Source organism: Cavia porcellus, unplaced genomic scaffold (genome assembly GCF_034190915.1).
Source record: "Cavia porcellus strain 051 isolate PalLab524CR breed Dunkin Hartley unplaced genomic scaffold, mCavPor4.1 scaffold_4, whole genome shotgun sequence".
Lineage (NCBI taxonomy): Eukaryota > Metazoa > Chordata > Mammalia > Rodentia > Caviidae > Cavia > Cavia porcellus.
In genome coordinates, this window is record NW_026947487.1 from 112,987,501 (window position 1) to 113,000,459 (window position 12,959).

The window sequence follows — 12,959 nt, forward strand, 5'->3', positions numbered from 1 at the left end:
TGGTGATTAAACACATGAAGATCTCCATGTTAAAATGAATATTCAGCTGGAATTGGTAGCCCCTCCTGTATTCCCAGTACTTTTCAGGCTGAGGCAGAAGGATCACAAAATGAGAGGTAGAGAGAGAGAGAGAGAGAGAGAGAGAGAGAGAGAGAGAAATATATTTACACTTGAAAGGATGAACAACTTGAAATTAACTCTAGACAGCTTTTGCTACCAAATGCCTATTGAACTGGGCTTTTCATGTTGAAAGCCTTTTGGATTTCATGGGTCCTCCCCAGCTTTGATGCTGTTGGTAGACGGATCCATTAAGCAGAAGGGTCAGGTAGAAGGAAGTCATGGGTACCATATGTTATCAGTAAAACCATGCTCATCATCAGCACACAGTTGCTTTGAGTCCAAAGCACTGTCTCCTGAGCTGAAGCCTGGAGACTGCTCCTGTCCCTGTACTCTATCAGGGGAGGGGATGGCAGGTCTTCGGGACCTGCATAGACCACCTCGTTCATGTTGAGTGTCCAAATGGCCGGCTTCTGCGTCATTCCTGAGGCTGACTAAGGGGATCAGTCTCAACACCTAGTGATGCCTGTCTCTGAGCTTCAAAGGATCATGTGGGGACAGAGGTGCATGACAGATTAGCAGATGTCCCCACCACTCCCCTCAATCTCAGTGTAGTCCCAGGGACTCACTGCCCTTGGTACTGAGGCTCCATCAGGCATGGGGAGGGTACCAACAGCAGGCTCTGCCCTGAAGTATTTATGTATGTTCCAGAAATATTGACATAGGCATCTCTTACATGCATTCTTACATTGTTCTTTTCTGTAGCCCTGTGTGATGCTTAATCAGCCAGAACATATTTAATAATCCTTTGCTCTGGGCTGAGTGTTACCCACAGTTCCCGCCCCAATCTTGTTGGAAGATAAGGTCAACATATTCACAGTTGAAGAATAGAAAGCAGCTTCTGAGTCTGAGGATTCTCTTGTGTGATCACAAGGAACTAATCCCATTTATGAAGTCTCCACCCCCATGAACTAATTGTCTCCCAAAGGCCCTCATCCTATTACCAGCCCCCCCCCCCGCACCTTGGGATGGGGGTGAGGATTTCATAAACTTTAGGGAGATCAAATATCTAGGCCATAATACCATTTCATAAATTTCATTTTGTTTTAAAAACAAAATATAATGCAATGGACATGAGCTGAGAAGAGGCAAAATCAGCCATGGTAATATGAGCAACCTTGCCAGACTTGATGAATGTGGACCCAGCCAGGTAAATGTCCAGTTCACTGTGGTTAGTTATTCGGGTCAGCTGCTCAGTTCAGTCTTGTGGCTTTGTTGATTTGCCCAGTTACTTCACTGTGGTGGTGAAGGTGGTGTTTCAACTGATTGACTTTGGGATCCACTGACTTTGGGAGAGCACTGCTGGGTGTGGCATGGAGGCCTGGCCTGGGGGTCTGTGTCTGGTCTCTGGCCCCTCTGGCTTGGGCATGGTTGCCCTGCTTGTTTCCCAGCTGCCGTGTGTCAGCAGCTTTTATCTCTCCCTTGGAGCCAGCAAGTTGTGGGACGAAACCGTGAGCAAATCAGACCTTTCCATCTCCCTTCCTTTACCGTGTGGGAGTGGATTTTGTATATCAGTGAGAACAAAGCTCATGTATTCACTGTGCTCCATGGAGGGACTCTGGATGGGTACAGCTGGGGTACATGAGCAGCCACGCCAGATGGCACCTGTAACTTCCCTGTATCTTGTCAGTGTGTATCCCGAAGGGAGCTGGTGACAGGCACTGAGATGTTCTCTGTGCCCAAGGTGAATGTAAATCCTCTCCGTGATTGGTCATTCCTTGGTCCTCCCAACCCTGTCCAGTCCTGGATGTAGATGACATCTTTACTTGTGTATTGTGAGCTTCTCGTCCATTCGTAGTTGAGTACAGTGCCTGCCACCAGGAATGTGGGGACTTTATTTTGGTGGTGGAATGGGGCTCTCTGCCTCCATTTGCACCTTCCTGATAATCACAATATTCATTTACCTTTGTATGGCACCTTTCGCTGTGCACAGTACTTATTTCTAATTTCATTTTATCATCGTCATAACATCGGCGATATTTATTGAGCCCATACTGAGAATCGGTCATGTGTTCAGCACTGTTCATGCGTTTTGAAGTTAAAATTTCATGATAAGCCTGCGAAGTTGTGACTGTCCACATTTCACCTGTGAGAGGACGAAGTCTTGGAGGTGTGACCTGTACCTTACCCCTCACTTGGACACTTTCCATCCTCACCGTCTGCAGCTTGGGCTGCCATGGCAGAAATGACAGGCATGTGTGTTCTCATAGTCCTGGACTCTAGAAGCCATGGTGTCTGCAGGGATGGTTTCTCCTGAGACCTCCCACTGCTGACCCTCGAGGTGTCTGTGTCTTACCTCCTTTTCTTCTTAGGACACCAGTCAGGTGGGCTTAGTGTCCACCATAATCAGTTCACTCTGTCTTCAATTTCTTCTTTAAATACAGTCACATTGTACAGTGCTGGGGGCTGGGACATGGACAGATGAAGTGTAACAAACAGCTCCGGGATCCCTTTGAGGCTTCTTCCACCAGATCGACGTGCTCTCCAGGGAACAGAGCCAGCCTTACAACCTGCAGAGACTCATGAGAGAGCCCCTGTGCTGCCACTTTGTCAAAGATGTGCTGGGGAGGAGGAGGCGTGGAGTGGCGGCCCTGGCATGTGCACTGGGCAGTGACCTCAGTCTTTACTCTCACACCTTGCCCGTGTCCAGCGTGGGTCTTCTCTGGGTGAGAGGCATGAGCTAAGCCACAACTTGGTGCTGAACCTTTGACTCACAATGCCTTTGCACCGACAAAGCCCACAGTAGTAGCTGGCAGCCACAGAAGCCACGGGACAGTGCCAGTACACTAGCAGCCCACTCACATCCACTGCCAGCAGTTCCAGAACTTCTGGTCACTTTTTGGTGCTTCAGTTTGTGAGTAGGAAAGCGAAGAGTGGTGATGGTTACAGTAAGAGAAATAAACAAACGAAACAGCATTCACAGGCCTTATGGTCATGTGTTTTCCTTTAGGCCCACAGCATGCACTGTGCAGTTGATCAGGATGTGTACCTATTAGCTAGTGATAGAGGCAGATCATAAAGATCCTTATGCCTTTTGCTTTCTGAAATGAGTCATCATATTAACTGGCCAGACTGCAGAGCAATAGGATGCTGTAACAGGAGGGATATCCGACGAGGGGGTACTTCTGTCTAGGCGCTGAAGAGGACTGCCCAGAGGCGCTCTCGTCTGAATGTGGAACCAAGCCCATCAGCGTGCTGTGGTTGTACATGTTTCCTCCAGGCCTTGCACAGAACTTTCTACAGCACCTGGAAGGAACCAGGGAGCTTGGGGTGCTCAGTGCCTGGGCTTTGTTCCTGAAAGGGAGAAAAGAAGGCAGCCATGCTGGCAAAGATGTCTTTGTCAAACATCCTGACCAAACCAGACAGGAAACACTGGGCAGTGGTAGCCGTGTCCTTTATCACCTTACCCCAGACTCCTCCTCTCTCCTGACAAGTCTGCATTGAACACCATATTTTAATATTTATAGTGCTTGTCTACGCACTCCAACTGCACAAGAATTGATTTTCAAGAAATATATATGTTTGGGACTTTTTTTTTGGCACAAGGTGTTGGCAAAATGCATATTTGCATAGAAATAATCTTTAGTGTGCTCCATTTTCCGAGTGTGTCAAATTTATAAATATCACCACCGTAAAGACATATTTTAGTAGTAGATTTCCTCCTCACATTATTTCTTCTTTCATTTGTCATGTTGGGGTCACTGTGCACTGCAATTATTTGGTTGGGGTTTTGTTTCTGAGCAACTTATTTACGGAGATTGTATTTTGGGGTATGAAGGCATCTCATCATATTTACTTATTTACTTATTTTACATTGCAGTTTCAAAAAGAAAAGTTCTGAGCACAGATCTTTACATGGCTTCTCTTGTTGAAGGCACTATATGTGGCAACCTTTGCCTCCTCTTACCCCTCCGCACTCCACAGTTTATATTTGAAGCCATTGCGCTTTAAGGCAAAACAGAGTGCAGAAACCAGGTGTGTTTGGCTCACACCTGTGAAAATGCTGGGGCTTGGCAAAGCATTACAGTTACTGGATGGAGCCTGGCCGCCTAGCTCAGTGGAATTTCCTGGACTGGCCAGGTCCTCCCAGCTAACTGAATTTCCTGCATACTCGCAGCCACATTAGTCCCCTCCTAACCCGCTTCTCCCAGGCCCCTCTCTCCTGTGGTTCCTTCCCTTCCCTTCTCCTTGGCCCCAGCTCTCCTTTCCTCCACTTCACCCTTCCCACCTGTTGACAGATTCCTTTTTCCCTCCCGGGTTTTCTTCTGGCTGTGTCTCCTCTTCTGCCCACTGTCTGGGAGCCTCGGGACTTGTTTACTGGCCCACATCATGAATTGTTCATTCATTTCTCTCCCTCTGTGTTGTTCTGATCTTTTGGACAACACAGGCTTGTCTTTAAATTTTCTGACATCTCTTAATATTCCTGGATGTTCCTGATGTCCAAGTTCATTCTTGTGCCCGTTGAAGCAGGGTGTTGCGTGCCTGGTTGTGAGTACTGAAACTCTACCTCTACATTTTAAGCACGTCTGCATTTTATTGCATAACACCTAGACAGCAGGTAATTCTAGGAACAAAATCTCAGGTGAAGGAATGGCTACTGTAGGTTTGGTACTGAAGTGTTCATTTCTTCTCCTAAACAATTCTATTAAACTGTTTAACTGTGACTGAAGAGGGAAATAATGTGCAGTGCTGGGCTTCAGATGGGCCTCACATTGACTCACGTCTGTTCGCAAAATCACGTGCCGCACCTCCCAGGATGCTGTCAGGAGCCGTCCACGGGGTCAGACCTGCCCTCCATGGGTCATCTGGGGACTTTCTCAGGAGAAACACAGATACTTGAAGGTTAAAGTGCCCTGCCCACTTCACAGATGAGGAAAGTAAGCGTCCACAGGGTCTTGCACAGCATGTCCCACAGACATACGCTCAGTCCAGGCTGCTGTATGGAATCTCACTGACCCGAGAAGCCGAATGGTTTCCATTAGTTGATAGAGCAACCCAAGGGCAGAAATGAAATTGAAATTTCATTTTGGAGTATTCTGAAACCCTGTTTTATTTATTTATTTTTAACCCCTGTCCTTTTCTTTTCGGCCTGGGGCCTGGAACCGTCTTCGTCTTTGAAAGGCCAGGCTCCAGCATTACGTACTCAGACTCGCTTTTCTCACGGCAGGGCCCACTGGGGCTGAGGAGTGTCCCCTGCCCTCTCTGCTCACACCACCTAGGAACTGCCTGTATATTCCTGTCATTGTCACCTCTGAAACAAGGTGAGGAATCCAGTGGTTTGCTTTCGAACGCATTAACTTCTTTATCACATTAATAGGACTCATCTCTTATTTCCTACTTGCAGTAAGAAACGCATTCAAATCTTTCCCTTGCAGGACAATATCTTTAATAGCTTCTGTGTGTTTCCTACTTTGGGCTGTTTCTGTATAAACAGACTAATCTAATAGCATGCCGAACCCATCTAACTTGGCAGAAATTCAGAAAATCACTCATTTCTGTGGCAAGCTGGGATGCCAATGGGGGGATCACTTTTATTACAGAAACATTTTTCTTAAGGTTGTCTTTCATGAACATAATATGTCTATGATTTGGAATTCTCCAGCACTCTGACAGGAAGTTATTTATTGCAGAAACTCACAATGGTGAACGCGAGGTATTATTCCCCACAGAATTTGTGGCTTGAGTTTGTTGGCCTGAAGAAGCAGGTATCATGGGAGCACAGCCTTGGAGTCCAGAATGTCCATGAAAGTCAGTGTTCACTGGGGGACATGGGCACCAAGCCCATTTCTTTTCCCTGAAAACCGAGCATTTACTGGGTCCCTGTGCACAAATGCCACTGAGTATGTGGCCTGCCTGGCCCTGAGTTTTGCGTCTGTCCCTGGAGTAACAGCCTGTCTCTGAGAGGAGGCGTCTGCTGTGGTCTGCACTGTGATTCCTTCTGTGTACCCACACTTCAGGTCCTGAGCTGTCTGGAGCCTTGGCCCCGGTGCTGAGTGACTTCACATGTTACTGAGAGCATCACTTGTCACCCACACACTGCCCCTGAGGACTCGGCCTCATTGCTTGGTGGCAGTTCCATTCTAGGCTGGGCCCCAGGGTTCCTCCCCGGCCCCACACATTAGCCTGCATCCCCCTCCGCAGAATATAACCCCATCCCGTCATTGTGAGATGCGCTTTTATTTTTTGGTTGTTTTCATTTCTTTTTTTGTGTGTGTCTGTCCTCTATCTGACACCCGTCCCACACACAGGCAAAACCAAAACCAGAAACCAGCATGCCACCGTATTCCTGGCATCTCAGTAATATTGTTTCCCTTTCTGTGAAAGTCACACTCTGGGCTGGGGTGCAGTTTAGTAGTGATGTATTTGTCTAGCTGGTATGGGGCCCTGGACTCTATTGCTAATACCACCACCTTCCCCGCCACCAAAAAAAAAAAAAAAAAAAAAAAAAAAAATTAAAGAAATTACATGAAGATAAAAATTCTGTTAGAGAGAAGAACAGGCGTGGGTGAGTGCTCTGGTGTAATGTTTCACGCTGTAATTTATGGTTTTTTCAGGCCTTTTCTTTACATTTCTATCACACCTGGCCCAGGAAATGCACCTGTGAACCTGCTGGGTCACTCAGCCTGTTCTCCAAGTCCCAAACAAGGGCCAAAAAGATCCAGTATTCCACTGGACAGGAGACCTCAGGCCTAACCCTGTTTCAGCCCCTGACTTGGACACCTGTGTCTCTTGGTCTCATGCAAGTCTGTGAGTAAAAGTGTAGGATGTCACCCATAAGGCCTCAGATGGTCTGAGGGAAACCTTCTTAGTAGGGTTTTTGGTGGTACAGTAAGAAGAGAGAATATAAAGTAAAAATAGTCTTTATTCTAAGAACGCAGAAAGAAACTCCATGGCTGTCAGGGCCTGGCTTTCTCTGCCGGACACATGGTGTGGGGGCATACATATAGCTTTGGTCTGGGGTGGTGCCTAACGGGGACATCACTGATGCTCAAGCAGCCATTGGAATTCATCTCGTGCCATAGGTAAATTGCCTAGGGGTGGGGAAAATGACCTAAAGGTAAACATCCCTTGGTCCTGCCTCTCACTGCTGTAGTGTCCTATCTAGGGCAAAAACCTTGGCAGAAGATTAAAAAAAAAAAAAAAAATCCCAGAATCCCTGGGAAAACTCTGGATTAAATCTATGCATATCTGGAGCAATATTATTTTATTTATTTTTTCATGGTATTAGTGATGGAATGCTAGGCAAGCCCTGTACCACTGAGCTCCACCCCTAGCCTCTATTGCATTTTTAAAGGCTTCGTAGTCAAATAAAGGTACACAGTGGAGCAGAGGGTAATTTCGGGTCTGCTGGATGCCGGCAGAAGGGAAGTGTCTTCTACAGCTTTCGTAACCTAATCCAGGTCAAGGACGAGACATGCCTCCTGGACTTGGCCTTAGTTACTCCACGCCCATGCTCTTCTTGGATCTCGTCGTTGGCTCCCTGGTTAAGTGTACTGTTGAGAAACAGGAGTGTGTCCTTGGGGGAGCAGCATGAGTGACAGAGGGCCTTGGAGCTGGGACCCAAGAAGAGGCTAACTGAACTGGCAGGAAAGGCCGGAGGAAGTAAGGAGCTGCAAAAGACTATGGCTGGTTTTCCTTTCTGGGAGTGCACCCCACATGAAGGTTCAGTTCCCTTCCTGGGAGGTCCTAAAAGCAAAGGCTAGAAGTGTGACCTGCTGTGGCTGCTCTCACCAGAATGCTGCCAGGGGTAGGAGGTGTCACTGAAGAAGCCTAGTTTTTCATCCTCCCAGTTCTGGCCCTCTTGTCAGATTCTGGTGGTTAATGTTTCCTGAAGGTTCTCTTTCCCATACATTCACAAAGTGTGAATCCTAGCTCCATTCAGAGGTCTGTTTGTTCCCTTAAAATACAGATTCTCAGGCAAAGTGCAACCATCTGATGCCCTTGGTTAGGTTAGGGAGAGTGTGGTCCTGGTCCTCAGTCTTTCTGCAGGAGCTGAGAGAATTGCCAGTGCCTTGAGGATAACAACCATATTTCCTTCCTTTTTTGTATGCCTCCCCATGCAAGGATAATTACACAGAATAAGCGCAGAAATGCTTGTTGGTGGATTTATTCCAGCAATTTTTTAAAGCTCTCTTTGTCTGGAACTTTGCAAAATAAACACCGTGGTCGTCCCATGCATCGTGAGCGGTGTGCCAGAATGGAATTTTACTGCTCTAAATTGGGGGCCAGTTTCCATCGCAAGTGAATAGGAAGGGAAGAAGAGAGACCCAGGGAAGGGTATGAACCTTGATGCTAAGGACCAGACCGAGGCCCCTTGCAGCTGGTTGTATGCGCAGGGGATGAGCTGCTGGCTGTTGTGAATTTCACATTAGTGATGCTCAGACCCATCCTCTCTGTGCATTTATCTTGCAAGGGGCATATTTAGGAGATGTTGCCATTCTATTTTATCTGTGGAATTGCTTTCCATTCTGAGGACTTTTATATAAGTATTCCCTTGAACCTGTTCCAAAAAGTGAGTTTTTAACCCAACTAACTGTAACTGCAGCGTTTTATCGTGCATACATATTCCACAGTGTGAATGTAAGTAGATTTGAAAAGTTAAAACAAAATTAAAACTTTCCAAAGGGCACTGCTGCCTGCTTTCCCAAGTGGCACTTTTCCCTTTGGAGTTCTTATGTCATTTAGAACAACAGGGACATTTTTTCTCTTGCATCTTTCTTCTCCCCGCTCCCTACTTCACAGGGGATGGGGATCAGAAAACACTGGGGAGCTCTGGCCTTGTGTTGACATCTGCGGCACCCATGCTGGTGCCCTGGGTTGAGTTCTGAGGCTGTTAGCCAGTGCCATCTATAGCCGCGGTGCCACAGAGACGGCTTGCTCACACCTTTGCCTCCCCTCCTGCCTGCCTTAAAATCCCTTCTTCAGGCAGAAACCAGAGTCATTTTTCTAAAATAGAAATCATATTTTGCCACTGCCAAATTCACTGCTGCCTGCTTGACTCCTCCACTAGTTTTTCCTATCCCTTAGGATAAAAAGTCAAAATCCTCATCACGCCCTGCAAGAACCTTACGGATTTGTACAGTTCATTCTCATGCTGTTTTTTTGTCTTCCTGCCACAGGCCCTTTGCACAGGCACTTTCTCTACCTGGTGGTAGTGATTCTTTCCATGTCTTTTTAGCTTTTAGGGGTCAACTTGATCATCACTTCCTTGGGGGTTGCAAGAAGAAGCTCCTTGGTCATCTAGACTCAGTTAATTTGCCTTTCTCCTGAACACACAGACTCCTCGCTTCTGTCTTTTTTCTCCGTAGCACTCACTCACATAGGCGTTTGCTGCCTTTCTCTCTCCTCCCATTAGATCCACAACACATTTCCCTACTGCATCTTCGCCAGGGTACTCAGGTCATCCCTTGTGACTCCCCCCGGGAGTGAGCTGCGGGAAGCTTGCACCTGGCTTCCATAAGACGTTGCACCTGTTTCCTGGGAGGATTTTGCTTTGTGTCTCTCTGCTGTGACTAACTATACCTGTGAGTGTGACTGTCTTCTGAGTCCTGGGAGTCCCCTGAGGAGTCACCGGACTGGGGCAGTCTTCAGCTCACTTGTCTTTCCAGGTCCTGCTTGGGACCTGACTTCAAGAGAAAGCTTAATGCATGAATGGCCGTATGCACGCACCCTTGGGCAGTTGCTGTAGGCCAATCCCTGTCATCCCCCAGCCCTCCTTGACTCAGGAGTCTCTGTGACTGCCCCCAGGATCCCACCAGTTCCACGCTCATGTTTGTAGAAGGGGCACTGGATGCCTGTGATATCACCTCTCCAGAACGGTACTTGGACGGGTACTCATAGTAATCCGTCCGGGCTCACACAGGAAAATAACAGGGCAGACGGAAGATTCATTTCATACCAAGCTACATTGATTAGATGATTGTCCTTTATTCTGAAAATATGCCAACAGATGTGTTCAATGTTAAAAATTGTCCTTATTTTACAAAATTAGGATGTTAGTGGTGGATATTTGTTCTCCATTCATCTGTACTCTTGTCTTATATGTGTTTAATGGGTTTTAACCTACCTTGTCCTTTGCAGAATGACAGTGGTTAGAGGTGGTAGATATTTTCCTGAGTTTCCTTACTTGGAAAAATGAAACAGTGTTCCCAACCTTACTTTACATTTCTCACTTGTTTTGCACCGCCCCTCCAGTCTTACTAATCTCTGAAATCTAGAGGCTGAAGACTTGTTTTGCAAACAGTTTTTTAGGGGGTAAAAGCTGAGGATCAATATTTAGAAAACCCAAGTTTGAATCCCATTCCCCTCATATTAAGTGACCACTTGCAAAGTCTCTGCATCTTTTGGAGCCGAGTTTTCTTCTCTGAAGAATGAGGTAAATGCTAGTGTCACATTCCGGGATGATTGTGGAGCAGGGTGAGGAGCACCTGCTGTAGTTTACTGCTGCCTGTAGCGTCCTGGTGGGAAGCTGGGATGTCAACTTGCTCCGCATGTCAGCAGCGCCATCCAGTTTTTCTGCTACCCCTCTGGGTGGGTCATTCCCTTTGGATGTTCCCACGGATATTACTTTTTGGAGGGTGAAGAGATGAGAGGAGGAGGGAAAATTAGGAAGGTGTTGATACGACCCCTGCAGAAGCTCAGCACACCGCTGGATGGCTTTCCTTGCCTCACTTTCTTAACCCGCCATGCTTTGACCTAAGCATTCCCCACCCCCAATGAATAAAGGAAAGTAAGGGCTCTGTAGGGGAGGGGTCCAATACTCCCATGCCCAGCGAGCAGATGAAGAAACTAAGGCATAAGGAGAGGACACATGGGGCCCTGCAGGTCTCAGTGCCATGCAGCGTCCAAAGGGTCCTTCTCCTCTCCTTCCCCAGCCTGCCCCCAGCCTGCAAGGCAGAGTCAGGGACTCTGCATTTTGCGTGACTTTTAACTGTGCGTGTCTCTGATCAGAGCCGTCAGGCCTCTGGCCTCAGTGATGCCACTATAAAGTCCCCAGCTTCTCATAAACAGATGGCTGCGAGGCCCGCTGCTCAGGAAGGCAACCTGTGCTCCCCGCGTGCGCTTTTCTGCTTCGCTGTGAAGGGGGCGCTGAGCTGAGCAGCTTCCTTCTCTACTTGATGTATGATTCATAAAGAAAACTCTGCGGGGCACGAGCCTGCCTACGACCTGCGCTGTGCTCCCCAGTGCTTCACATCAGGGCTGGGACCCCTTTTCCTTTCCACCATGCCGCAGGTCACCGAGGGGAGCCAGGCAGGAACCTTCCAGAGCAGGATTCCTTTCAGCTTCCTTGTGGTTGAGCACAGTTCCAGCCGTGCTCACCACAGGGCCACATGTCCTTTCCCTCCGACTGTCTAGAGCACCCAAGGAGGCAACTTCAGACTGAGTGGCAGCCACCTGTGGGGTTACAGAGCGAGTTTCACACTGCGGGGTGTCCTGAGCCCAGAGTCGGTGCAGGAGGACATGTAGCCTTAGTCTTTGACAACATACTCTTTTTCCATTCTGAGGAGAAAAAAACTTTACCATTAGAGATGCACTTTCTTGAGTCTTAAAGGCCTTTCCTTTAAAATGCAAGTGTCCAGGTGAATGAGGGCCATTGCGATTGTTAGCTAAGACGAACAGTTTGTGTAGTGTATGACGAGCCCCGTGTCACAACTGGATGCTGAAATACCCACACGTGGAATTGATGTGTTTCTGCTTTTATTTTGAGTCATCTTTTAACACCTTTTAAACTCTTTCACTCATTCAGGAAGCAAAAATGTCCTTTGATTGGGGTAATAAGTGGAGGAGGCAAAAGTTCTAGGGACATAAAAATACTGTCTGGGGGCACGGGGCTGAAGGCCAATGTTTGAAGTCGCAGTAACAGTCTGGAACGAACGTGGTGTGTGTGTGTGCGTGTGTGTGTGTGTGCGTGTGTGTGTGTGTGGAGGTGAGTCTGAGATGCATACACAATTTGTGAACAAGGAGTGTCAATGGCTCAGAGGAGTTAGGAGCAAGGAAGGACACTTACACAAACCTTTGGCAGTTCCCAGCATCAGCACCGGTCACTAGCGACCCCTCTCTAATCCTGATGTTGTCCCTGCACATAAAAACCCTTGTCCGATGTCATGGTACCGGGAAGTCAGATCTCAAGTCTGAGTGGGTCTGCTGCCACAGCCGTAGCTCCACACATGGAACATCTGCAGCTGAGCACTGGTGATGCAGGGTTGGCTGGGGTCTGGCTCTGTGCGGCCAGCATTAGGTGTGGAAACCCTTTTGATCTGAATCCCAACTTCTCTGCCTGCTCCTAGAGGCCTGGCTGCCCCTTAACCCATCCCCAGGGAACCTGAGGCATAGCAGCAAATGTGCTATGCACAAATTTGCAAATGTAAACCTTAGATCCCTATGGGAGGCCTATTGGACAACTCACCTCTAGTGTGTTGTCCTTGACTGTTCAGACAGAGGGCGTAGGGCTTGCCATGACATCTGTGCTAGGAAACTGCAGGATTCCAAGTTACATGCCCGGTCCATGTCCTGGCTGGGCTACTTACTGCCCTTCTTGCTGGCTTGGGCTGTTCTCTGATCATTTTCTAAGCTCCAGTTTCTCCTTCACAATGAGGCCATGCAGTCTCTTCCTCTGAGGTTGGCTGGGTGCTGCAGAGACACACGTAGCTCTTGCTGAGGCACCAACTCCATGGGGATGTGATGCTCAGCTAGTGCCACCGTGGTAATCTCCATGGTCTCCTCTTTGTTGTCCTCATCTTCATGAAAAGTACAGAAGATCACTTCGCCCTTGACCCTGAAGTCTGTTGGAGAAACTGGGAATGGAAGGCATGCAGGACTCTGAAGCTGGCTTTTCTGTGCAG

At 47.9% G+C, this 12,959-nt stretch overlaps 1 protein-coding gene across 4 annotated transcripts in view; it reads left to right on the forward strand.

Moving 5' to 3' along the window:
• Wwox (WW domain containing oxidoreductase) overlaps positions 1 to 12,959 on the forward strand; it is an 895,605-nt gene that overhangs the window by 414,853 nt on the left and 467,793 nt on the right. The window contains exon 9 of one of the 4 annotated variants that reach the window (XM_063246726.1): positions 1 to 6,574. This exon is cut by the window's left edge and continues 8,709 nt beyond it. The exons of the other annotated variants lie outside the window; for them this stretch is intronic. The gene's annotated coding sequence lies outside the window, so the exon portion shown is untranslated. Of the gene's footprint in view, positions 6,575 to 12,959 lie in introns of those variants that run through there. 4 annotated transcript variants of the gene reach the window in all.